Source organism: Bos indicus x Bos taurus, chromosome 28 (assembly GCF_003369695.1).
Source record: "Bos indicus x Bos taurus breed Angus x Brahman F1 hybrid chromosome 28, Bos_hybrid_MaternalHap_v2.0, whole genome shotgun sequence".
NCBI lineage: Eukaryota > Metazoa > Chordata > Mammalia > Artiodactyla > Bovidae > Bos > Bos indicus x Bos taurus.
In genome coordinates, this window is record NC_040103.1 from 7,135,074 (window position 1) to 7,163,034 (window position 27,961).

The 27,961-nt window shown below is 41.3% G+C and overlaps 1 protein-coding gene and 1 pseudogene across 2 annotated transcripts in view; one reads left to right on the top strand and one right to left on the bottom strand.

Moving 5' to 3' along the window:
• Positions 1-27,961, top strand: part of SLC35F3 (solute carrier family 35 member F3) — a 426,467-nt gene that overhangs the window by 375,739 nt on the left and 22,767 nt on the right. The window lies entirely within an intron of this gene.
• On the bottom strand, positions 14,602-27,589 carry LOC113885174 (annotated as a pseudogene).

Below are 27,961 nucleotides of genomic sequence, written 5' to 3' on the forward strand. Positions count from 1 at the left end.
AGCCCCCGCTCACGGCAACTAGAGAAAGCCCGCGCACAGCCTTGAAGACCCAGTGCAGCCAAAAATAAATAAATAAATCTTAAAAATTTTAAACGCTCAGCAGCTGTTATTTTCTGAGACCCGTTTATCAAGTGCTGGGTGCTGTGTCCCTCAGCTTCACAGCGGGATGTGTTTCATTAATGCAGTACGCTGACTCTTCCTGAAACTGGTCCTATCTCAGGGCTAACAGCTCTCTTTAGAGCCCAACTCCAGCTTGTCTCCTACCAGCTCAGGAGAGGCATCCTATGCTACAACAGATGGTCCGGTGATGTCTTCCTGCTACAGGAAACCACGTGTCCAATCTCACTGGGTTAAGTGGACCACAAGCCAAAGTTCCCAGAGCAGCTTTCTTCTGGGCACAGATATTTGAATGCACTCCTACAACAAGCAGAGTAGTTTCTGATATTGAGAGGCTGTTTCAGACTGGGAGGAAATGCACACCAATTCTGGGGGCCTGTCCTTCCTAAGTGGCCAGAGGACTTCAGCTGGTACTTTAGTCTCCACATATAAGTGGAAGCTGTGGGATCTTGCCCACCCAGAAATTGAACTCAAGTCTCCTGCATTCCAGGAAGATTCTTTACCATCTGAGCCATCAGGGGAGCCCATCATTCAGTGTATTAGAACCCAATTTTGATGCTGGTGGTAGCTGGTAGAAACCAACCTTGTGGCCTGAACTATTCATGTACTTCTTCATTCATATCCTCAATGTGATACCAGAAGGACTTAATGCTTTTCATGAAATGCACATGTAATGTGGGTGAGGGTCTATCCTCCTGCCCTTGCCTGGGAGGGCAGGGATGATGGCTCCCCTGGGAGATGTCTGTTATTTGGGGAGACCTGGCAAAGAAATAAGTGCTGTATTTTTGAATACCACCCTGTCTTTACTGCTCCTGTCTTCACCTTTGGATGGGACACAGAACTGCTTCACAGTGACCGGCAGTTTGGCCAGGAGCCCTGTGGACAGGGGCAGGCAGTCTTCCAGCACTTTACAGACACTCATGCTCTTGGGTTATGCACGCGAAACCTGCTGAACCCTAAACAGTGAACAGATCCCTGTGGAGGAGGCTGTGAAATTCCTAGTTAGTGGGACACGTATGCAATCTGTGCTTCTTAAATGTTCCCTCTCCAAGACGTGGTTAAGGCTGGTTCATTCCTAGGGGAAGATCTCTCACAATTCTTTGTACACAATGAATGCCCTTCGTTTCTCTCAGACCCTTTCCAAGAGTCCTCACCACTAACGTCATGGAAGACCTATCTTTTTCTGCCTCTAACTGCCTCAGGCATGTGTTTTAGGAACAGATCAATAGCAAGATGGATGACAGATTGGTAGATAGATAGATGATACACACATAGATACAGATGCATGCAATTATAGACAGACTCACTTTCTGGACTTACAGCTAACAAAGCACTGTACCAGTTGCTCAGAAAAACTACTTCAGTATTTTTCATTAATACTTCAGTATTTTTGTTGTGCTATAAAAGTTAATCTTTTAAATTGTTTAAGCAAATCTTTATAAATTGACTTTAAGGATACTTGGCTAAACCTGGATCTGCTGTGGAATCTGTAACATTAAAACACGCTCCTGGGAAATCCAAACATACTTTAACCTACTTATGAGCCATAGTGGCTCATAGTAAAATCCATTTTACTTAAAACTTCCCCAAAGATTTCTTAAAATGTTCAAAATAAACTAAAGCCTAATTCATAAGTTTGGTTAAATGGTCTTTACTGCCTCTGTCAGCTTAAAGCTCTAAGTGAAGGCAAACGCAAAAAAAAAGTTGGGGTTCAGGGCTGGGAAATAAACATTTACCCAGTAGTTCGAGACTTGTAGTGGATGCTACTCTGACTTTTGCCTGGTAGAAAGGTTTTATTTTCTTTCTTTTTTAAATATTCATTTACTTACTTACTTACTTAAATAATAACTAAGACCCAGCCGTGTTGTGTCTTAGTTACAGCATCAGGATCTTTGTTATGACAAGCCAGCTTAGTTACACTGTGGCATGAGGGATGAGACAGTAAAGAGTCTGCCTGCGATATAGGACACACAGGTTCCATCCCTAGGTCAGGAAGATCCCCTGGAGACGGGAATGGCAACCCACTCCAGTACTCTTGCCTGGAGAATCCCATGGACAGAGGAGCCTGGCGGGCTACAGTCCAGTTCAATTCAGTTCAGTCGCTCATTCATGTCCGACTCTTTGCGACCCCATGGACTTCGGCATGCCAGGCCTCCCTGTCCATTACCAACTCCCTGAGTTTACTCAAACTCATGTTCATTGAGTCGGTGATGCCATCCAACCATTTCATCCTCTGTCATTCCCTTCTCCTCCTGCCTTCAATCTTTCCCAGCATCAGGGTCTTTTCCAATGAATCAGTTCTTTACATCAGGTGGCCAAAGTATTGAAGCTCCTCCAACACCACAGTTCAAAAGCATCAATTCTTTGACACTCAGCTTTCTTTATAGTTCAACTCTCACATCCATACATGACTACTGGAAAAACCATAGCTCTGACTAGATGGACCTTTGTTGACAAAGTAGTGTCTCTGCTTTTTAATATGTTGTCTAGCTTATTCATAACTTTTCTTCCAAGGAGCAAGTGTCTTTTAATTTCATGGCTGCAGTCATCATCTGCAGTGATTTTGGAGCCCAAAAAAATAAAGTCTGTCACTATTTCCACTGTTTCCCCACCTATTTGCCATTAAGTGATGGGACCAGATGCCATGATCTTAGTTTTCTGAATGTTGAGCTTTAAGCCAACTTTTTCACTCTCCTCTTTCACTTTCATCACGAGGCCCTTTAGTTCTTCTTCAGGTGGTGTCATCTGCATATCTGAGGTCATTGATATTTCTCCCGGCAATCTTGATTCCAGCTTGTGCTTCATCCAGCCCGGCATTTCACATAATGTACTCTGCATATAAGTTAAATAAGCAGGGTGACAATATACAGCCTTGATGTACTCCTTTCCCTATTTGGAAGCAGTCTGTTGTTCCATGTCCAGTTCTAACTGTTGCTTCCTGACCTGCATACAGGTTTCTCAAGAGGCAGGTCAGGTGGTCTGGTATTCCCATCTATTTAAGAATTTTCCACAGTTTGTTGTGATCCATACAGGCAAAGGCTTTGGCATAGTTAATAAAACAGAAGTAGATGTTTTTCTGGAATTATCTTGCTTTTTCGATGATCCAGAGAATGTTGGCAACTTCATCTCTGGTTCCTCTCCCCTTTCTAAATCCAGCTTGAATGTCTGGAATTTCACAGTTCACGTACTTTTGAAGCCTGGCTTGGAGAATTTTGAGCATTACTTTGCTAGCTTGTGAAATGACTGCAACTGTATGGTAGTTTGACCATTCTTTGGCATTGCCTTTCTTTGGGAATGGAATGAAAATTGACCTTTTCCAGTCCTGTGGCCACTGCTGAGTTTTCCAAATTTGCTGGCATATTGAGCGCAGCACTTTCACAGCATCATCTTTTAGGATTTGAAAATTAGAGATACCAAGGGAACATTCCATGCAAAGATGAGCACAATAAAGGACAGAAATGATATAGACCTGACAGAAGCAGAAGATACTAAGAAGAGGTGGCAAAAATACACAGAAGAACTATACAAAAAAGATCTTCACGACCCAGATAACCACAATGGTGTGATCACTCACCTAGAACCAAACACCATGGAATGCAAAGTCAAGTGGGCCTTAGGAAGCATCACTACGAACAAAGCTAGTGGAAGTGATGGAATTCCAGTTGAGCTATTTCAAATCCTAAAAGATGAAGCTGTGAAAGTGCTGCACTCAATATGCCAGCAAATTTGGAAAACTCGGCAGTGGGCTACTGTCCATGGAGTTGCAAAGAGTCGCACATGACTGAGGGACTAACACACACACACATGGGATCTTAGTTTCCCAACCAGGGGCTGAACCATATTCTTTGCACTGTAAGGCAGAGTCTTAAGCACTGAACCACCAGAGAACTCCCTGAAAGGTTTTATTTTCTAATCTCAGAATTTTAAAGTTGAAAAGCATTCAAGTTTATGAAGTCCAACTCCCCTCTAATGCTGGAGTGAATATCTTTTACAACCAGTTTTTATCTGCTCATTGATAGTTTGAATCAAGATGCCGAGTGGCACAGGGCTCTATGAATAAGCTGTGCATCTTCGCTATTCTGCCACTGATCTTTCAGTAAAGTCCTTCAATATGTGCTGAAGTCTAAAGAACCACCCCTTGGGTGTGAAATGAGCATCCAAATACAACTCACCCCACCCCAGAGGTTGTAACCTAATTCTCTCCATGGGACCTGTTTTCTTTATGATACAGATATGCACTAATCATGGGCGTTGGTAGAGAATTTTAAGCTAACCCTTGGGTCATCATTAAACTTGCTCACATTCTATTATGAATTTTTCAGGAAATTTTTCTAAAATATATAGAAAACTGTAATAAGGAAGGTATTTGTCACCTTTTTATTATAATAGGGGGAAATGGATGTAATATAGTGTCCAATAATGGGGGGATACTCTCTTCCCTGGTGGCTCAGATGGTAAAGCGTTTGCCTGCAGTGCGGGAGACCCGGGTTTGATCCCTGGGTCAGGAAGATCCCCTGGAGAAGGAAATGGCAACCCACTCCAGTACTCTTGCCTGGAAAATTCCATGGATGGAAGAGCCTGGTGGGCTATAGTCCATGGGGTCGCAAAGAGTCAGACGCGAGTGAGCGACTTCACTTCACTTCAATGGGGGGATAGCTGAAGCTCTCACAATATAATTTATCAGCCTTAAATCTATGCAGAATATAGCAAAATATCCATGCAGGTATCCATGCAGAATACCAGTGACCCAGAGCTACGTAGATGAAACAAAAAATAATTCAGTAAGTAGAAAACCATGTAACGTCAAGGAAACATTCTTAGGAGATGTCATTAGTTAAAAAGCCCTATATGGGCTGGTGTGACACAGTAGTCACACCCATGTAAACACATTTCTCAGGGGAGGACCTGGATTATCTCAGTCTGTTGGAAATTTATCGTGTATCTCTGTGCCTCTGCCTTCCCCAAACCCCCTATTACTGCACTATTGATTTACCAGTTTGATTTTTCAGAACTTATTTTCCGATTTTCTTATTCCTTTTACTGTCTTCTGAGCCAGAACCCACACATTTAACTTTCTTTTGTGTATCCAAATGTACTTAAATGACATTGTCTCTCTCTCTCTCTTTTTTTTTTTTTGCCATGCTGTGTGGCATGTGGTATTTTAGTTCCCTGACCAGGGATTGAACCCATGCCCCACTGGGGTGGAAGCGAAGAGTCTTAACCACTGAATCACCAGGGAGGTCCCATTAAATGACATTTTATATTAACAGGCCTTAAGACCTATGAAAGGAAGGAGATGAAAGGGTATAGCTGTGGTTACAGTTCTAGTTTTGCCAATCATGATTTTTATTTTCAGTAAGTATAGTTTGTATTTGCAGCAGAAAGGAAGCCCAAATTAATCATTTCATTTAATTATAATTTTTATTTCATACATTAGTCAATCTCTCTTTTTTAATCTATTGACCTGCTGCCGCTGCTGAGTCATTTCAGTTGTGTCCGACTCTGTGTGACCCCATAGACGGCAGCCCACCAGGCTTCTCTGTCCCTGGCACTCGTCAGGCAAGAACACTGGAGTGGGTTGCCATTTCCTTCTCCAGTGCATGAAAGTGAAAAGTGAAAGTGAAGCAGCTCAGTCATGCCAACTCTTAGTGATGCCATGGACTGTAGCCTACCAGGCTCCTCTGTCCGTGGGATTTTCCAGGCAAGAGTACTGGAATGGGTTGCCATTTCCTCCTCCAATCTATTGACCTGCCCAAATCTATATATTTTTTATCTACTATGTGCATATGTGTGTTTCCCTGAAATTGGATACCATATTTTATCACCATCAATATATACTAACATGAATGGAAGCTTATTTAAGTACAGACTGTGGACAGGGATGAAGTGAAGTGAACTGAAAGTCACTCAGGCATGTCCAACTCTAAAATTGCAGTCGAATTCTTTACCAGCTGAACCACAAGGAGGGCGGAGGTGAACAGGGATGGTCGGGATCAAAAACATTGTCTGGTGGAATTATTCCAATGACCCTGATAAGAAAGAACCTAGTACAGAGATTTGAGCCAATAGCAGCAGCAGCATGTTTTTAATGGAAAACAGTAAAATGACAATTAAAACTAAATGGAGCATTAATTACACTAAATGTAAATAAATTAAAGTCTTGATTAAAAGATCCGTGGAAGTATAAACTGGCACAACTAATTTTGAAAACCATTATTCGTATGTGTGTGTATCTATGCGGATGTATGTTAAGTCGCTTCAGTCTTGTCCACCTCTTTGCAACCCTGTGGACTATAGCCTGCCTGGCTTCTTCGTCCATGGGATTCTCCAGGCAAGAACACTGAAGTGGGTTGCCATGCCCTCCTCCAAGGGATCTTCCTGACCAAGGGATCGAACCACACCTCCTATGTCTCCTTCATTGACAAGTGGGTTCTTTACCTCTAGTGCCTTCTGGGAGGAGTGTATCTATATATAAGTATATAGATATCCTCAGACACTTCATTTCCCCTCTGTGATATATATCCAACATAAATGCATACAAATGTGCACCAAATATATGTAAATGTTCCTAGCAACACTGCTCATAACCCACACCACTCAATGTCTGTCAACTATAGGATGAATAAATAGTGGTACATTCATAAAGTTAGATGCCACATAGCAAGTGAATTATTGGTACTTACAACAATATGGATACGATCTCTCAGACATAATACTGAGTGAAAAAGACCAGACACTAAAGAGTACATAATGTATGGTTCCAACTTTATTAAGATGAAAAAAATAAATATGGAGATAGAACTCTCCATACTGATTATATAATATTTAAGGGGGTAGATAATGACTAGGAGAGGGCTCAGGGGAAGCTTCTGGGGTGTGGGTATATATTCTGTATCTTGGTAGAGATGGTGTAACATGTGTGTTTTATTTTATAAAAATTAAACTGTATGTTTTACCTTTTGTGCACTTAAATATATGTTATATATTTTAAAAGGGTTTTCTAAAAAAAAAGTAAAATTTTATTTACAATATTGTCAAAAAGAATTAAGTATTTAGGAGTAAACATAACTAAGGAGGTGAAAGACTTACATGTAGGAAACTACAAAATATACCATAAAAAAATTAAAGAAGACACAAACAAATGGAAAGACATCCAGGGTTCACGGATGGAAGACTTAATATTGATAAGATATCACTGATGCCCAACTGCTGCTGCTGCTAAGTCGCTTCAGTCGTGTCCGACTCTGTGCAACCCCATAGACGGCAGCCCATCAGGCTCCCCCATCCCTGGGATTCTCCAAGCAAGAACACTGGAGTGGGTTGCCATTTCCTTCTCCATTGCATGAAAGTGAAAAGTGAAAGTGAAGTCGCTCAGTCGTGTCGACTCTTAGCAACCCCATGGGCTGCAGCCTACAGCTATCTACAAATTTAATGCAATCCCTATCAAAATCCCAACAGCATGTCTTCTCAGAAATAATAAAATCTACCCTAAAATTTATACGGAATCTCAAGGGATACAAAATAGCCAAAACAATCTTGAAAAATGAGAACAAGGTTGGAGGTCTCACACCTCCTGATTACAAAACTTATAAAGCATAGTCATTAAAATTGGCTTGAAATGTGGTACTGGCATGAAGACAGACATACACACCAACGGAATAGAATAGGGAACCCAGAAATAAACCCTCACATATATGGTCAATGATGTTTGCACAGGTGCTAAGACCATCCAATGGGAAAAGGACAATCTTTTCTACAAATACTGCTAAGGAAAGCTGAATATTGACATGCCAAAGAAAGAAGTTAGATCCTAACTTTATACCCTGTACAAAAATTAATGCAAAATGAACCAAATTTCAAGAGGTAGCACTATAAAACTCTTTGAAGAAAGCGCGAGGGCTTTTTTGGCATTATATTTGGAAATGATTTCTTGGGTATAACACTGAAAACACAGGCAACAAAAGTGAAAATTGGACGCCGTCGAAATTTAACATTCTTTTGCATCAAAGGACACAATCAACAGAATGAAAAGGCAATCTATGTAACGGAAAAAAATTGCAAATCATTTGTCTGTTAAGGGGTTAATATCCAGAATATATGAACCCCTGCAACTAAACAACAAAAATAAACAATGAAAAAATGGGTAAAGGGCTTGAATAGACATTCTCCAAAGAATAGCAAACAAGCTTATGAACAGATGCGCAACATCACTAATTATGATGGAAATGCAAATCAAAAGCACAATGAGGTATCACCGTATATCCAACTAGTGTTGACAAGGATGTGAAAAACATGGAACCCTTGTGCACTTCTGGTGGAATGTAAAACGATATGACCTCTAGGCAAAACAGTGTGGTAATTCCTCAAAAAAAAAAAAAAAAGTAGAATTATAGTATCCAGTAATTCTACTTCTGAGTTGTTTTTGTTCAGTTGCTAGGTTGTGTCTGACTTTTTGTGACCCCATGGACCGCAGCACACCAGGCTTCCCTGTCTTTCACTATGTCGTAGAGTTTGCTCAAATTCATGTCCATTGAGTTAATGACGTTATACAACCATCTCATCCTCTGCCTCCCCCTTCTCTTTTTGCCTTCAATCTTTCCCAGCATCAGGTCTTTCCAACAAGTTGGCTCTTCACATCATGTGGGCAAAATATTGGAACTTGAGCCTGAACTTCAGCATCAGTCCTTCCAATGAGTATTCAAGGTGGATTTCCTTTAGGATTGACTGGTTTGACCTCCTTGCTGTCCAGGGGACTCTCAAGAGTCTTCTCCAGCACCACAGTTCAAAAGCATCAATTCCTTGGCAGATTTCTTTATGGTCTAACTTCTGGGTTATATACCACTTTTGGGTATATGTAAAAAAAGATTGAAGTGAAGGTCTCAAAGATGTATATGTATATCGATGTCCATAGCAGCATTATTCACAATAGCCAAGAGGTGGAAGCAACCGAAGTGTCCATCAATAGATGAATGGATAAACAGCATGTGATATATACACACAAAGGAATATTTTTTTTACACAAAGGAATATTATTCAGCCTTAAATGGAAGGAAATGTTGACACATGCCACAACATGGATGAACCTTGAGGGCATTATGCTAAGTGAAATAAGCCAGTTACAAAAGGACAAATACTGTGTGATCCCCCTTATTTGAGGTACTTATTAATACAATAGACAGTTCATAGGGACAGGAAGTAGAATGGCAGTTGCCAGCAGCTGTAGGAGACAGGAATGAGTAGTGGTCATGTAGAGTACAAAGTTTCAGTTTTGAAAGATAAAAAGGGTTCTAGAGATTGGTTAGCTAACAATGTGAATGTTTTTAACTCCACTGAACTAAATAGCCACTGAACTAAATAATTTAGCATAGTTAAGATGGGAACTTCCCTGATGGTCCGTGGCTAAGGCTTCGCACTCCCAATGCAGGGGACTCGGGGTCAGTCCCTGTTCAGGGAACTCAATCCCACATGCAGCAACTAGGACCTGCCACAGCCAAATAAATACTTTTTTAAAGAATCTAGTGCATCAGTCAGTTCAGTTCAGTTCAGTTGCTCAGTCGTGTCCGACTCCTTGCAACCCCATGAATCGCAGCACGCCAGGCCTCCCTGTCCATCACCAACTCCCGGAGTTCAATGAGACTCACGTCCATCGAGTCAGTGATGCCATAGATGTGATCAAAATTCAATGAGTCAACATATGGGGAAAAAAGAGGGGAAATGGTTAAGATGGTACCTTTTGTTAACTGGATTTTACCATGGTTTTTAACTTTTTTTAAAAGAAATAAAGCAAACAGAGGAGGGAGAGAGAGAGAGACAGCATGAAACTTGGGATCCAAACTTAGCTGCACCTGATAATCATTTGGAAATTTTTAAAAATACAGCACAGTCTCATTTTAATGCAAATTTGCAGTAACAAAATACAGGTATGACTAATGTTTAATTTATGCATAAAATTTCAAATAATGTGACTCCCTTGAGATTTTTAAAGTTAAACAAGAATCACAGTTTCAACTCGGAGGGAACAAGGGAACTATAAATGCCAGGTGGCAGTGTTAACATGAGTTGCAAACAGAAACATGGTGCTACTGTGGGAAAATACATCAAGAAATATACATTTTGCATTATGGCATGCTGTCAGGAATGTCACCCTCATGTAAACTGCACCATCTCTACTGAATCCTAGGCCCCTCGAGGAACAGTACGATTGGACATGTTTAGAGATGAATCCAAGCAGTTTGTATTTTTAAAAGCTCCCTGAGATTTCTAAGACTGATGGTGTGTGCATCAATGCTTGAAAACCAGTGGTCCTCCAGAAAGGAATAAGCACATTCATTCAGTTAAAAAAATTTATTTACACATATTATGGGCTAAGTTCTAGGGATATAAAATGAAGCAGAAATATAATGACCACATGGATCTTACATTCTAGTGAAGAAGTCAGGTGATTAAATAAGCAGTTACAATAAAGGATCCTACACCTATGATGTAGGACTTCCCTTGTGGCTCAGACGGTAAAGCATCTGCCTACAATGCAGGAGACCCAGGTTCGATGCCGGGGTCGGGAAGGTCCTCTGGAGAAGGAAATGGCAATCCACTCCAGTACTCTTGCCTGGAAAATCCCATGGATGGAGGAGCATGGTAGGCTACAGTCCATGGGGTCACAAAGAGTTGGACATGACTGAGCGACTTCACTTCTACACCTATGATGAGGCTTCCAGGTCATTGGAAACATACATCAGGCACTTCATTGAAGAGGGTGTATGAGCTGATACCCAGTGGTTGGAAAGAAACCACCTAACGAAGGAGGAAGAATATTTCGAGGGAATAGAGAATCCAATGAGACTCAGAGCAGAATAAAGAGCATTGAAGCCAAGTGACCGAAATGAGTTCAAAGTGGCTTAATTTCTGAGTAGCGAAGGCAAAGTGATGGGTAAAGCTATGGGATGGGCAGAGGCCAGTTCAGGACAGACCTGGTAAGCCTGTGGGGAGCTTGGCCCTCATCCTAAATAAAAGTGAGGGAAAAGGAGGATCTCTCTCTGATTGTAGCATGGAGTGTGCAATGGGTTGAACTGAAGGAGAGGCAACTGTGAAGACAAGCTCCCAGCAGCCGTGGTCCAGTTGAGAAGGAATGGAGACAAGTGTGGTCACAACAATAAGAAACTTAGGAGAAATAAACCTTGGTGATGAATTAGATGTGAAAGGGGAAAAGGAGATGTTAAGAGCGATTCCCAAGTGTCTAGCAATTGTGGTACCTTATGGTGATTATACAGTGGAAGTGACAATCAGATTCAAGGGGTTAGATCTGATAAGAGTGCCTGAAGAACTATGGACAGAGGGTCGTGACATTGTACAGGAGGCAGTAATCAAGACCATCCCTCAAAAAAGGAAATGCAAAAAGGCAAAATGGTTGTCTGAGGCCTTACAAATAGCTGAGAAAAGAAGAGAAGTGAAAGGCACAGGAGAAAACAAAAGATATGCCCATTTGAATGCAGAGTTCCAAAGAATAGCAAGGAGAGATAACAAAGCCTTCCTCAGCAATCAGTGCGAATAAATAGATGAAGACAATAAAATGGGAAAGTCTAGCAATCTCTTCAAGAAAGTTAGAGATACCAAGGGAACATTTCATGCAAAGATGAGCACAATAAAGGACAGAAATGGTATGGACCTGACAGAAGCAGAAGATATTAAGAAGTGGGGGCAAGAATACACAGAAGAACTGTACAAAAGAGATCTTTATGACCTAGATAACCATGATGGTGTGATCACTGACCTAGAGCCAGACATCCTGGAATGGGAAGTCAAGTGGGCCTTAGGAAGCATCACTATGAACAAAGCTAGTGGAGGTGATGGAATTCCAGTTGAACTATTTCAGATCCTGAAAGATGATGCTGTGAAAGTGATGCACTCAATATGCCAGCAAATTTGGAAAACTCAGCAGTGGCCACAGGACTGGAAAAGTTCAGTTTTCATTTCAATCCCAGAGAAAGGCAATGCCAAAGAATGTTCAAACTACCGTACAATTGCACTCATCTCAAAAGCTAGCAAAGTAATCCTCAAAATTTTCCAAGCTAGGCTTTAACAGTATGTGAACTGAGAATTTCCAGATGTTCAAGCTGGATTTAGAAAAGGCAGAGGAACAAGAGATCAAATTGCCAACCAGAAAAACATCTACTTTTGCTTTATTGACTGCACCAAAGCTTTTGACTGTGTGGATCATAATAAACTGTGGAAATTTTTAAAGAGATGGGAATACCAGACCACCTGACCTGCCTCCTAAGAAACCTGTATGCAGGTCAAGAAGCAACAGTTAGAATTGAACATGGAACAACAGATGGGTTCCAAACCAGGAAAGGAGTACATCAAGGCTGTATATTGTCACCCTGCTTATTTAACTTATATGCAGAGTACATTATGCAAAATGCTGGACTGGATGAAGCACAAGCTGGAATCAAGATTGCTGGGAGAAATCTCAATAACCTCAGATATGCAGATAACACCACCCTTATGGCAGAAAGCAAAGAAGAACTAAAGAGACTCGTAATGAAAATGAAAGAGGAGAGTGAGAAAGTTGGCTTTAAACTCAACATTCAGAAAACTAAGATCATGGCATCCGGTCCCATCACTTCATGGCAAATAGATGGGGAAGCAATGGAAATAGTGACAGACTTTATTTTGGGGGGCTCCAAAACCACTGCAGATGGTGACTGCAGCCATGAAATTAAAAGATGCTTGCTCCTTGGGAGAAAAGCTCTGACCAACCTAGACAGCATATTGAGAAACAGAGACATTACTTTACCAACAAAAGTCTGTCTAGTCAAAGCTATGGTTTTTCCAGTAGTCATATATGGATGTGAGAGTTGGACTATAAAGAAAACAGAGCACTGAAGAATTGATGCTTTTGAACTGTGGTGTTAGAGAAGACTCTTGAGAGTCCCTTGGACTTCAAGAAGATCTAACCAGTCAATCCTAAAGGAAATCAATCCTGAATATTCATTGGAAGGACTGATGCTGAAGCTGAAACTCCAATACTTGGGCCACCTGATGCAAAGAACTGACTCATTTGAAAAGACCCTGATGTTGGGAAAGATTGAAGGCAGGAGAAGAAGGGGATGACAGAGGATGAGATGGTTGGATGGCATCACCGATGCAATGGACATGAGTTTGAGGAAGCTCCAGGAGTTTGTGATGGACAGAGAGGCCTGGCGTGCTGCAGTCCATGGGGTCACAAAGAATTAGACACGACTAAGAGACTGAACTGAACTGACTGTGGTGATTGAGCATTGAGGGGAAGATGGGGCATTCATTAGGAAAGGCTGAACATTCAGCATCTGGTGTCCAGGATGCGGATGGTACCAGATTGGAGAAGTTTCTTCACTAGACAGTGACTGGCTGGCCTTTGAAACCTTGATTGTAGATGAGATTGCTTCAGTCATTGTCTGCAGGGTAATAAGAGAGTGGACTAGAAGAGAACCCTGGAAGGTACCAAGGAAGCCTTGGGAGGGTGTGGAGAGGTGGGAGGAAGCCCAGAGGAGTGTGCTGAGTTGGAAGCCAAGAAGGGTGTTTCAGGGAGGAACAGTCAGTGATGGTTTCCAAGAGTAAGATGAAGACCTGAAAGTGCCTATTTGATTCAGCAACAGAAGGTCTCTGGTAACCGATCTAGGGGTTTGGGTGAGTGGTGGGAGCAGACACTGAATTAGGGTGAGCTGAGGGTGAGAGAGGTGGTCATGGGGGACATGAGTGCCATGACTCTTCTAAAAGCTTGGCTCTGAAAGAGGGCTGGAGAGAGGGAAAGGGGTTGATGAGATGCTTGCTCTTGCTTTAGGTGGGGGAGCATTTTGTTAATATTAAGCTTGGTGAGGCTTCAGTTCAGTTCAGTTCAGTCCAGTCGCTCAGTTGTGTCCAACTCTTTGCGACCCCATGAATCACAGCATGCCAGGCCTCCCTGTCCATCACCAACTCCCGGAGTTCACTCAAACTCATGACCATCGAGTCGGTGATGCCATCCAGCCATCTCATCCTCCGTCGTCCCCTTCTCCTCCTGCCCCCAATCCCTCCCAGCATCAGATGGTGAGGCTTAGACATGTTTAATGGTGATGGAAAGGATCCAGAAGAGAAAGGGGGCCATTGGGAGTGTTCACTGAGGAGTGAGCCCAGGCTGCAGTTCAGTCAAACTTGAACTTGAGAGCATCACTTAATCTGTCTGAGTTACAGCATCTTTTTTTTAAAAGGAAAAAAGAAACACTTTATTTCCTTAAATATAAAGGGACAGAGAGGCCTGGTGTGCTGCACTCCATGGGGTCACAGAGTCAAACATGACTTAGCGCCTGAACAACAACAAAAACTTCATTGTGTCAGTTTAAAAGTTCCATGAGGATGCCATCCCATCCTCATGTCATGTCTGTGCCGTGGGCGGGCTCCATTGCACACCTGAGCTGGTCAGGCCCAGCTAGCCTTCACCTCCCCTGCTCCAGGCCCAGTCCACCAGAGTCAGGTCAGCAATGACTGGCATAGCATCTCTTTCTGCTGGGGTGTGAGACAGGTAGGGAACTGGCTGGTGCAGAAAATGAAGACATCCCCCTTCTTCATGGGGTTCTCTGGCAACATCCCCTTACCTGGCACCTTCTTGTAGTCCTTGGGGTGGACAATGTTACTGGCAGGGATGTTGAGCAGACAGTCATCTAGGGTCTTCACCTCCATGGAGTAGTGGGTCAGAGCCTTACTCAAGGAGATGGAGATCACAAAGAAGAGGTTGTCGTTCTCCCTGTGGAAGCAAGGGTGCAGTTTCTCCTTTATGATAAGATGATGTCAGCTGAGATGATGTTGGGATTCTGGTCCTCTTCCTTCTCGAAGGTGATACACGTGCCCTGCCTTCAACCAGGCTTTACGTCATCCGTGAGGATCTCGTCCCTGATGGTAGAGGAGTACCCATCCTCGTTCAGCACTCTTTGGGAGCTCTTAATTTTCTGAGTTCAGTCAAAGAATAGAGTAGGTTTTCTCTCTATCTATGGTTTTCAAACTGCACCCCTCAGAGCTGTCTCAGGACACTCATCGTGGCAGCTTCAGCCACAGCAACCTCTCATGCGTTTTCAAACAGTTTTTAGTTTTTAGCAACTTAATACTGATACATGTACATATCTTGGAAAAGCAAAATAACAGTAAAAGAATTATCATAAAAATAGCAACTCCTGCTCCACACCTGCTCACTCTCAGTCACTCCCAGTTCTTATGGATATTTATGACAGTTAGATGCATTGATTTCTGTTAGGCCCCATCCCCTCTTCACCTGAGTCTGTCCTCTCATAATGCTATCCCAGTTTTTGGCTAATTATAAATGGGCAAATTTAACTCATTGACTGTCTCCTTTTACCAGGAACTCCGGTTTCTCCTGCCAGCAGTATTTGCCTGTTTTTATTGCCTTTACCTTGATTTCCATTAATGCTTGCTATTTTTTTGAAAACGTTCCACCACCTCGAAAATCTGTCAGCATGTTCCCTGTGCTGATTTAATGAGGAGCCTCCCCTCCCAGGGCCTCTGTGACTCCCTGGTCTGCCATCCCAGGACCAGTGTTCAGTCCTGCCTGTGTTGGAGCCTGTTCCCTGCTTCCCTGTCTTCCTCTTGCTTGGTTTACACCCTGGTTTTAATGTAACCCATCCTTCTGTAGCTTGCAAGACCGTGTTTTGAGCACTGCCTAACTGAGGATATGTCTATTTCATTCTCACATTTGATGGATGGATGGTTGGCTGATTTTAGAATTCTGACTTGAAAAATATTTTCCTTGAAAAATTGTTAAGGCCATTATTGCCTGGCTGTCTGATGCTATTATGATTTCCTATCCTTTAGCCCCAGGGCTTCCCAGATATCTCAGTTGGTAAAGAATCCTCCTTTAATGCAGGAGACCCCAGTTCAATTCCTGGGCTGGGAAGTTCCCCTAGATAAGGGATAGGCTACCCACTCCAGTATTCTTGGGCTTCCCTTGTGGCTCAGCTGGTAAAGAATTCATCTTCAATGTGGGAGACCTGGGTTCAATCCCTGGGTTGGGAAGATCTCCTGGAGAAGGGAACAGCTACTCACTCCAGTATTTTGGAATGCTGTATTAGTTTCAGGTATATGGGCTTCCCAGGAGGCACAGTGGTAGAGAATCTACCTCCCAGTGCAGGAGGCACAAGAGACTTTGGTTCTATCCCTGGGTCTGGAAGATCCCCTGGAGAAGGAAATGGCAACCCACTCCAGTATTCTTGCCTAGAAAATTCCATGGACAGAGGAGCCTGGTGGGTTACAGTCCATGGGGTCTCAAAGAGTCAGACACTGAGTCAGACTGACTGAGAGTCAGACTGAGCAATTGAGCGCATCCTTTGGCCAGTTTTATTTCTCTAGGGAGCCTTAAGTCTTATCTTTATCCCTTTTTCGCCACAAGTATATGCCTTGTCATGGTTTTTCATTCATTTTGCTTGGTACTTGATCAGCCTTTTCATTATGAAGACTCACATCCTATAGTTCCAAAAAACTTTCTTGAATTATTTGTTTTGTAATTTCCTCCATTTCATTTTTTCCATTTTCTCTTTCTAATGTTCTTTTCAGTTCAGTATTAGACCTTCTAGCTTGACCTTCTCATTTTATCTTTTTTTTTTCCTTTGTTTTTCTCTCTCACTCTCTCCCACTCCTTGAGATTAATCAACTTTATATTCTAACTCTTCTGTTAATTTTTTTTAATCCAGTTTTTTTTCTTTTTTTTAAATTTTATTTTATTTTTAAACTTTACAAATTGTATTAGTTTTGCCAAATATCAAAATAAATCTGCCACAGGTATACATGTGTTCCCCATCCTGAACCCTCCTCCCTCCTCCCTCCCCATACCATCCCTCTGGGTCGTCCCAGTGCACTAGCCCCAAGCATCCAGTATCGTGCATTGAACCTGGACTGGCAATTCGTTTCATGCATCATATTATACATGTTTCAATGCCATTCTCCCAAATCTTCCCACCCTCTCCCTCTGCAACAGAGTCCATAAGACTGTTCTATACATCAGTGTCTCTTTTGCTGTCTCGTACACAGGGTTATTGTTACCATCTTTCTAAATTCCATATATACGTGTTAGTATACTGTATTGGTGTTTTTCTTTCTGGCTTACTTCACTCTGTACAATAGGCTCCAGTGTCATCCACCTCATTAGAACTGATTCAAATGTATTCTTTTTGATGGCTGAGTAATACTCCATTGTGTATATGTACCACAGCTTTCTTATCCATTCATCTGCTGATGGACATCTAGGTTGCTTCCATGTCCTGGCTAGTGCTGTGATGAACATTGGGATACATGTGTCTCTTTCCTTTCTGATTTCCTCAGTGTGTATACCCAGCAGTGGGATTGCTGGATCATAAGGCAGTTCTATTTCCAGTTTTTAAGGAATCTCCACACTGTTCTCCATAGTGGCTGTACTAGTTTGCATTCCCACCAACAGTGTAAGAGGGTTCCCTTTTCTCCACACCCTCTCCAGCATTTATTATTTGTAGACTTTTGGATCACAGCCATTCTGACTGGTGTGAAATGGTACCTCATAGTGGTTTTGATTTGCATTTCTCTGATAATGAGTGATGTTGAGCATCTTTTCATGTGTTTGTTAGCCATCTGTATGTCTTCTTTGTAGAAATGTCTATTTAGTTCTTTGGCCCATTTTTTGATTGGGTCATTTATTTTTCTGGAGTTGAGCTGTAGGAGTTGCTTATATATTTTTGAGATTAGTTGTTTGTCAGTTGCTTCATTTGCTATTATTTTCTCCCATTCTGAAGGCTGCCTTTTCACCTTGCTGATAGTTTCCTTTGATGTGCAGAAGCTTTTAAGTTTAATTAGGTCCCATTTGTTTATTTTTGCTTTTATTTCCAATATTCTGGGCGGTGGGTCATAGAGGATCCTGCTGTGATGTATGTCAGAGAGTGTTTTGCCTATGTTCTCCTCCAGGAGTTTTATAGTTTCTGGTCCTACGTTTAGATCTTTAATCCATTTTGAGTTTATTTTTGTGTATGGTGTTAGAAAGTGTTCTAGTTTCATTCTTTTACAAGTGGTTGACCAGATTTCCCAGCACCACTTGTTAAAGAGATTGTCTTTAATCCATTGTATATTCTTGCCTCCTTTGTCAAAGATAAGGTGTCCGTATGTGCGTGGATTTATCTCTGGGCTTTCTGTTTTGTTCCATTGATCTATATTTCTGTCTTTGTGCCAGTACCATACTGTCTTGATAACTGTGGCTTTGTAGTAGAGCCTGAAGTCAGGTAGGTTGATTCCTCCAGTTCCATTCTTCTTTCTCAAGATAGCTTTGGGTATTCGAGGTTTTTTGTATTTCCATACAAATTGTGAAATTATTTGTTCTAGGTCTGTGAAGAATACTATTGGTAGCTTGATAGGGATTGCATTGAATCTATAAATTGCTTTGGGTAGTGTACTCATTTTCACTATATTGATTCTTCCAATCCATGAACATGGCATATTTCTCCATCTATTAGTGTCCTCTTTGATTTCTTTCACCAGTGTTTTATAGTTTTCTATGTATAGGTCTTTAGTTTCTCTAGGTAGATATATTCCTAAGTATTTTATTCTTTCCGTTGCAATGGTGAATGGAATTGTTTCCTTAATTTCTCTTTCTGTTTTCTCATTATTAGTGTATAGGAATGCAAGGGATTTCTGTGTGTTGATTTTATATCCTGCAACTCTACTATAATCATTGATTAGTTCTAGTAATTTTCTGGTGGAGTCTTTAGGGTTTTCTATGTAGAGGATCATGTCATCTGCAAATAGTGAGAGTTTTATTTCTTCTTTTCCAATTTGGATTCCTTTTATTTCTTTTTCTGCTCTGATTGCTGTGGCCAAAACTTCCAAAACTATGTTGAACAGTAATGGTGAAAGTGGGCACCCTTGTCTTGTTCCTGACTTTAGAGGGAATGCCTTCAATTTTTCACCATTGAGGATAATATTTGCTGTGGGTTTGTCATATATAGCTTTTATTATGTTGAGGTATGTTCCTTCTATTCCTGCTTTCTGGAGAGTTTTTATCATAAATGGATGTTGAATTTTGTCAAAGGCTTTCTCTGCATCTATTGAGATAATCATATGGTTTTTATTTTTCAATTTGTTAATGTGGTGTATTACATTGATTGATTTGTGGATATTGAAGAATCCTTGCATCCCTGGGATAAAGCCCACTTGGTCATGGTGTATGATCTTTTTAATGTGTTGTTGCATTCTGATAGCTAGAATTTTGTTAAGGATTTTTGCATCTATGTTCATCAGTGATATTGGCCTGTAGTTTTCTTTTTTTCTGGGATCTTTGTCAGGTTTTGGTATTAGGGTGATGGTGGCCTCATAGAATGAGTTTGGAAGTTTACCTTCCTCTGCAATTTTCTGGAAGAGTTTGAGTAGGATAGGTGTTAGCTCTTCTCTAAATTTTTGGTAGAATTCAGCTGTGAAGCCGTCTGGACCTGGGCTTTTGTTTGCTGGAAGATTTTTGATTATAGTTTCAATTTCCGTGCTTGTGATGGGTCTGTTAAGATTTTCTATTTCTTCCTGGTCCAGTTTTGGAAAGTTGTACTTTTCTAAGAATTTGTCCATTTCTTCCACGTTGTAGTCTCTTATGATCCTTTGTATTTCTGTGTTGTCTGTTGTGATCTCTCCAGTTTCATTTCTAATTTTATTGATTTGATTTTTCTCCCTTTGTTTCTTGATGAGTCTGGCTAATGGTTTGTCAATTTTATTTATCCTTTCAAAGAACCAGCTTTTGGCTTTGTTGATTTTTGCTATGGTCTCTTTTGTTTCTTTTGCATTTATTTCTGCCCTAATTTTTAAGATTTCTTTCCTTCTACTAACCCTGGGGTTCTTCATTTCTTCCTTTTCTAGTTGCTTTAGGTGTAGAGTTAGGTTATTTATTTGACTTTTTTCTTGTTTCTTGAGGTGTGCCTGTATTGCTATGAACTTTCCCCTTAGGACTGCTTTTACCGTGTCCCACAGGTTTTGGGTTGTTGTGTTTTCATTTTCATTCGTTTCTATGCAAATTTTGATTTCTTTTTTGATTTCTTCTGTGATTTGTTGGTTATTCAGCAGCGTGTTGTTCAGCCTCCATATGTTGGTATTTTTAATAGTTTTTCTCCTGTAATTGAGATCTAATCTTACTGCATTGTGGTCAGAAAAGATGCTTGGAATGATTTCTATTTTTTTGAATTTACCAAGGCTAGATTTATGGCCCAGGATGTGATCTATCCTGGAAAAGGTTCCATGTGTGCCTGAGAAAAAGGTGAAATTCATTGTTTTGGGATGAAATGTGCTATAGATATCAATTAGGTCTAACTGGTCTATTGTATCGTTTAAAGTTTGTGTTTCCTTGTTAATTTTCTGTTTAGTTGATCTATCCATAGGTGTGAGTGGGGTATTAAAGTCTCCCGCTATTATTGTGTTATTGTTAATTTCTCCTTTCATACTTGTTAGCATTTGTCTTACATACTGCGGTGCTCCTGTGTTGGGTGCATATATATTTATAATTGTTATATCTTCTTCTTGGATTGATCCTTTGATCATTATGTAGTGACCATCTTTGTCTCTTTTCACAGCCTTTGTTTTAAAGTCTATTTTATCTGATATAAGTATTGCTACTCCTGCTTTCTTTTGGTCCCTATTTGCATGGAAAATCTTTTTCCAGCCCTTCACTTTCAGTCTGTATGTGTCCCCTGTTTTGAGGTGGGTCTCTTGTAGACAACATATGTAGGGGTCTTGTTTTTGTATCCATTCAGCCAGTCTTTGTCCTTTGGTTGGGGCATTCAACCCATTTACATTTAAGGTAATTACTGATAAGTATGATCCCGTTGCCATTTACTTTATTGTTTTGGGTTCGAATTTATACACCGTTTTTGTGTTTCCTGTCTAGAGAATATCCTTTAGTATTTGTTGGAGAGCTGGTTTGGTGGTGCAGAATTCTCTCAGCTTTTGCTTGTCTGAAAAGCTTTTGATTTTTCCTTCATACTTAAATGAGATCCTTGCTGGGTACAATAATCTGGGCTGTAGGTTATTTTCTTTCTTCATTTTAAGTATGTCTTGCCATTCCCTCCTGGCTTGAAGAGTTTCTATTGAAAGATCAGCTGTTATCCTTATGGGAATCCCCTTGTGTGTTATTTGTTGTTTTTCCCTTGCTGCTTTTAATATTTGTTCTTTGTGTTAGATCTTTGTTAATTTGATTAATATGTGTCTTGGGGTGTTTCGCCTTGGGTTTATCCTGTTTGGGACTCTCTGGGTTTCTTGGACATGGGTGATTATTTCCTTCCTCATTTTAGGGAAGTTTTCAACTATTATCTCCTCAAGTATTTTCTCATGGTCTTTCTTTTTGTCTTCTTCTGCTGGAACCCCTATGATTCGAATATTGTAGCGTTTAATATTGTCCTGGAGGTCTCTGAGATTGTCCTCATTTCTTTTAATTCGTTTTTCTTTTATCCTCTCTGATTCATTTATTTCTGCCATTCTATCTTCTAATTCACTAATCCTATCTTCTGCCTCTGTTATTCTGCTATTTGTTGCCTCCAGAGTGTTTTTAATTTCATTTATTGCATTATTCATTATATATTGACTCTTTTTATTTCTTCTAGGTCCTTGTTAAACCTTTCTTGCATCTTCTCAATCCTTGTCTCCAGGCTATTTATCTGTGATTCCATTTTGATTTCAAGATTTTGGATCAATTTCACTATCATTATTTGGAATTCTTTATCAGGTAGATTCCCTATCTCTTCCTCTTTTGTTTGGTTTGGTGGGCATTTATCCTGTTCCTTTATCTGCTGGGTATTCCTCTGTCTCTTCATCTTGTTTAAATTGCTGATTTTGGGGTGTCCTTTCTGTATTCTGGCAGTTTGTGGAGTTCTCTTTATTGTGGCATTTCCTCGCTGTGTGTGGGTTTGTACAGGTGGCTCGTCAAGGTTTCTTGGTTAGGGAAGCTTGTGTCAGTGTTCTGGTGGGTGGAGCTGTATTTCTTCTCTCTGGAGTGCAATGAAGTGTCCAGTAATGAGTTATGAGATGTCTATGGTTTTGGGGTGACTTTGGGCAGCCTGTATCTTGAAGCTCATGGCTGTGCTCCTTTGTTGCTGGAGAATTTGCCTGGTATGTCTTGCCCTGGAACTTGTTGGCCCTTGTGTGATGCTTGTTTTCAGTGTCGGTATGGAGGCGTTTGATGAGCTCCTGTCAATTAATGTTCCTTGGAGTCAGGAATTCCCTGGAGTCAGGGTTTGGATTTAAGCCTCCTGCTTCCAGTTATTGGTCTTATTTTTACAGTAGTTTCAAAACTTCTCCTTCTATACAGCACCAATGATAAAACATCTATGTTAAATATCAAAAGTTTCTCTACCGTGAGGGTCACCCAGAGAGGTTTACAGCGTTATATGGAGAAGAGAAGAGTGAGGAGGGAGTTAGAGGTGACCCGAATTAGATGAGGTGGAGTCAATAGAGGAGAGAGTGGGCTATTCAGTAATCTCTTCCTTATGTGCACTCCACAACTGGACCGCTCAGAGTTGTTCACAGAGTTATACAGAGAAGAGAAGAAGGAGGAAGGTGGCAGAGGTGGCCAGGAGGATAAATGGGAGGAATGAAAAGGAGGGAGACAGATCCAGCCAGTAATCAGTTCCCTAAGTGTTCTCCACCATCTGGAACACACAGAAATTCACAGAGTTGGGTTGAGTAGAGAGGGGTTAGGGAGGAGACACAGACGACCTGGTGGAGAAAAAGGAGAGTCCAAAGGGAGAGAGCAGTTAAGCCAGTAATCTCGCTCCCTAGTGAAAAATGGGTACTGAAGATTGGGTTCTTAATGGTACAAAATTGGTAACAAATACATAAAAGCAAAAATTAAAAATCTAGAGTAGAGTTTGGAATTTTAAAAATACGATGTTAAAGAAAAGAAGAAGGAAAAGAAAGAGAGAAAAAAACGAACAAACAAAAACAAACAAGGTCGCGAAAATTATAAAGAAAAAATAGGTACAAAATTGATAACTAATACCAAAAAGCAGAAGTTAAAAATCTAGAGTAGAGTTTGGAATTTCAAAAATACAATGTTAAAAAAAGAAGAAGAAAAAGAAAGAGAGAAGAAAAAAAACCAAACAAACAAAAACAAACAATGTCGCAAAAATTATAAAGAAAATACAGGTACAAAATTGATATCAAATACCAAAAAGCATAAATTAAAAATCTAGAGTAGAGTTTGGAATTTCAGATATACAATGTTATATAAAAAGGAGAGAAAGAAACAGAGAAAAAAAAAGTCACAGAAATTATAAAAAAACTATAGGTACAGAATTGATAACAAATACCAAAAAGCTAAAATTAAAAATCTAGAGTAGAGCTTGGAATTTCAAAAATACAATGGTAAAGAAAAGAAAAAAAAAAAAAAACAAGGTCAAAAAATTATAAAAAATATATATATGAAGTTTGCTGAAGAAAAAAAATAGGGTCTTTTTTTTTGCAAAGTAATAGGTTATAAAAGTGAAAATTAAAGGAATAATAGAGGACTTAAATTTTTTTAAAAAAATTTAAAAAAAAAAAAGAAAGAAAGAATGATCGTAAAAATAGTAAAAATATAACGAGGACTTTCTCTGGTTTTTTTGTGAGTATTGTGGGTTCAGCTCATTTTTGGCTAGTTTCTTGGTCCGACTTTTATTTCTGAAGATCTATAAGCCCCTTCCTATGTAGTCGGTAGTAACCACAGGGTTTTAATCTATTGCCTGTAGCTTTCAAGGCGGTTCCCTCTGTTATAGCTTCTTCTGTTTGCTGGACTCTTCAGTGTCTGGTTTCTGCCCTGACACAAAGGGGAAGGTGGAGGACACTTTTTTTTTTTTCTTTTTAGGCTCACTTGTTCAGTCGCGCTGTGGGGAAGGGAGGGAGGGATGCTGCAAACAAGTAACACTGGCGTGTGCTCGCAGTGCCTCAGCCACACTGGGTCTGCCCCCGCTCACGGCGCATGTAGCCTCCCTGCCCACACTGCTCGGGCTCTAGGTTGTTCCGCTGGGAACCATCCGAGGCTGGCCCTGGGCTGTCTGCACCTCCCAGGTCCAAGCCGCTCAGGTTCAGGCACTCGGGTAGTCCTCAGAGGCGCAGACTTGGTTGGGCCTGCGTTTTGTGCCCTTCCCAGGTCCGAGCAGCTCCGGTGATGAGGTGTTTGGCGAGCGCGATTGCTGCGACTTATCGCCTCCCCGCCACTCAGTTATCTAGGTGTACAACCAGCGCACCTTCTCAGGGAGATGTTGACCGTCCAGACCCCCAAGAAGTTTTAGTTAGCAAAGAAGCCTGCTTACAGTTTTATAGATAATGTCTCTCTGGGGCTGCGAATGCCCCCTTCCGCTCTGGCTGCCTGTCACGGAAGGGGGATGGTCTGTAGCCGGCTATCTCTGTTCAGTCCTTTGTTCCGTGCACGGGCCTGGCGGTGTCTTAGGTTAGGACTGGCTTTTCGCGTGATGATAGATATCCCACAGTCTGGTTTGCTAGCCCAAATTATTTCGCTCAGATAGCACTCAGGGTATTCAGGCCAGGTCCTTACTCTAAGCAATGCAGCCCACGCCGCACCTCCCTGCCCAGGCCCCTCTTGCTAATGGCATGTGCAGGCGTCTGTGCTGCTTCTCCACTGGGTGAGTTACCACAGGGCTCGCAATGTGCAGGTTTTAATTGTTTATTTATTTTTTCTCCCTGTTATGTTGCCCTCTGTGCTTCCAAAGCTCGGCACAGATTCGGCAGTGAGAAGGTTTCCTGATGTTTGGAAACTTCTCTCTTTTTAAGACTCCCTTCCCGGGACGGAACTCTGTCCCTCCTTCTTTTGTCTCTTTTTTTGTCTTTTATATTTTTTCCTACCTCCTTTCGAAGACTTGGGTTTCTTTTCTGGGTGCCTGATGTCCTCTGCCAGCATTCAGAAATTGTTTTGTGGAATTTACTCGGCTTTTAAATGCTCTTTTGATGAATTTGTGGGGGAGAAAGTGTTCTCCCCGTCCTACTCCTCCGCCATCTTGGCTCCTCCCCCTTCTGTTAATTTTTTAAATGTGGCTACTCTATATTTAATTTGAAAAATTACTGCCATTTTTATAACCATTTATTATTGTGTCACGGATACAATTTCTTCTCTTCTCTCTCTATGGATGTTACCTCCTCCCTAACCCAAACTGTATGAATCCTAACTATCCTTCAATTTTGTTGTTGTTGTTATTTAGTTGCTAAGTCATGTCCAACTCTTTGTGACCCCCTGAACTATAGCCTTCCAGGCTTTTCTATGCATGGGATTTCCCAGGAAAGAAAATCCTTTTTTTGGATTCCTTAGAATTGGGAAATCCTTATCCAGGGGATCTTCCCAGTCAGGGATCAAACTTAATCTCCTGCTTGGTAGGCAGATTCATGATCACTGAACCACCTGGAATGCCAACTATCCTTCGAGGTTCAACTCACAACTTTATCTTTTAGGAGACCTTCTCCAATCAGTCCAACTCTTGCCACTAGATAGGAATTCTATAGCACTATTATATTCCACGCTACTTAATAGGTAATTTTATTTAAACTTGCATTACTTCCTTTTGAGGAATCAGTCTTATCTCCCCAATTTTACCATAATCTTTCAAAAAGAGGGACTATTTACTTGTTTTGTATCAGCTACAGTGCCTTGTCTAGAATTGTGACTGTAACAAGTGATAAGCAGATGCTTATTGATTTGACTTAAATGATAAGCCATCCTTATCCCACCAAACCAACCTATCCCAGTGAGAGTTCTTTAAAGAGCACCAAGAACATAGGTATTTTTAAAATTACTTAAGTGTAGAACTTACAGATTTTTATAGCTTTCCCTGTCTTTCGCAGTGTTTCAGCTCAGTTCAGCCGCTCAGACGTGTCTGACTCTTTGCGACCCCATGGACTGCAGCACACCAGGCCTCCCTGTCCGTCACCAACTCCCAGAGTTTACTCAAACTCATGTCCATTGAGTCAGTGATGCCATCCAACCATCTCATCCTCTGTCATCCCCTTCTCCTCCAGCCTTCCATCTTTCCCAACATCAGGGTCTTTTCAAATGAGTCAGCTCTTTGCATCAGGTGGCCAAAGTATTGGAGTTTCAGCTTTAGCATCAATCCTTCCAATGAACACCCAGGACTTATTTCCTTTAGGGTGGACTGGTTGGATCTCCTTGCAGTCCAAGGGACTCTCAAGAGTCTTCTCCAACACCACAGTTCGAAAGCATCAATTCTTCTGCACTCAGCTTTCTTTATAGTCCAACTCTCACATCCATACGTGACTGCTGGTAAAACCATAGCTTTGACTAGACAGACCTTTGTTGGCAAAGTAATGTCTCTGCTTTTTAATATGCTGTCTAGGTTGGTCATAACTTTCCTTCCAAGGAGTAAGCGTCTTTTAATTTCATGGCTGCAGTCACCATCTGCAGTGATTTTGGAGCCCCAAAAAATAAAGTCAGCCACTGTTTCCCCATCTATTTCCCATGAAGTGATGGGACCAGAGGCCATGATCTTAGTTTTCTGAATGTTGTTTCATCTACACCTAATTCAGCAGTGATATTTTAGCGAATTCCTTTTATTAAGTGTTCCTTGAAGCTCTCAACATAAATTTCGTAGAAAAGCACAGTCATACTTTTCTCAGTCACACTTCATTGATTTAGGAAATATTTAATTGAATTATGCACTTGAACAACCAAGAACAGTGGACACAAGCAGGATTGGAAGCAAACACATTGAAATCTTGGCCAACATGATTTAGGCTGGTAGGACCTGAAGGGCTTGGGTATGCTAAGGAGTAAGTTGCCAGCTTCAGGCCTTTGTCCTGCCAGGAATGAATGGTGTTAGACTGTTGTGTCAGCCAAGTGGAAGCACTCAAGAGAGTGTCTACTATCCTCTATTCTTGGTGTACCAAGAAGAGGTCTTTGGCAGAAATGGATTTGTGCTCATCATCTATCTTGGGTTCCTTTCCTATCAAGGGTGTATGTGGGTCATATACCCAAGCCAGCTGACATGGCTTAGTACATAGTCTTTGATCTGAAAACAACTCAGGTTTACTGACTCAGGGGCCAATCATCTTAGTCTCATTTGAACCAAAATCTACCCACCTGATCTGTAATCCCCTGACCATGAATCCTCAAAGGGCCAACAGAGCTCTGCTGGGCCTAGAAATCATGCCTTTTCCATCTCTGGGATGTAGTCCCACTCTGAGTGTGTGCTTAGTCATGTCTGACCTTTGCAACTCCATTGACTGTAGCCCAGAAGTCTTCTCTGTCCTTGGGATTTTCCTGGCAAGAATACTGGAGTGGGTTGCTGTTTCCTACTCCAGGGAATCTTCCCAACCCAGGGATCGAACCGGCATCTCTTGCACCTCCAACACTGGCAGGCAGATTCTTTACCAATGCACCATCTGGGCATTCTCTCCTCCTTACTTCCGATCGGCAGCCTGCACTGTTCACGTTCATTACCCAGCCATACTTGTTCCCCATCTGCCACTTCAACAGCCATTGCACTTCGGATGAGTCAAACATAAATTCTCAGAGAGGAGATATCTGAGTTGACTTTGTATGGCCCCCTGCCACAACATGACTCATTTTTTATAATAGGGGAAACTTGGAAATCCTCCTTGTGTTACGTTCCCTTTGGAAGGCTAACCTCTAAGTTTAATTCCAAGGTGTATGTGCTCAGTCACGTCCAACTCTTTGCAACCCCATGGACTGTATCTCGCCAGGCTCCTCTGTCCATAGAATTTCCCAGGCAAGAATATTGGAATGGCTGGCCATTTCCTATTCCAGGGGATCTTCCTGACCCAGGGATCGAACCAGCAACTCTTGCATCTCCTGTTGTAGGAAGCATATTCT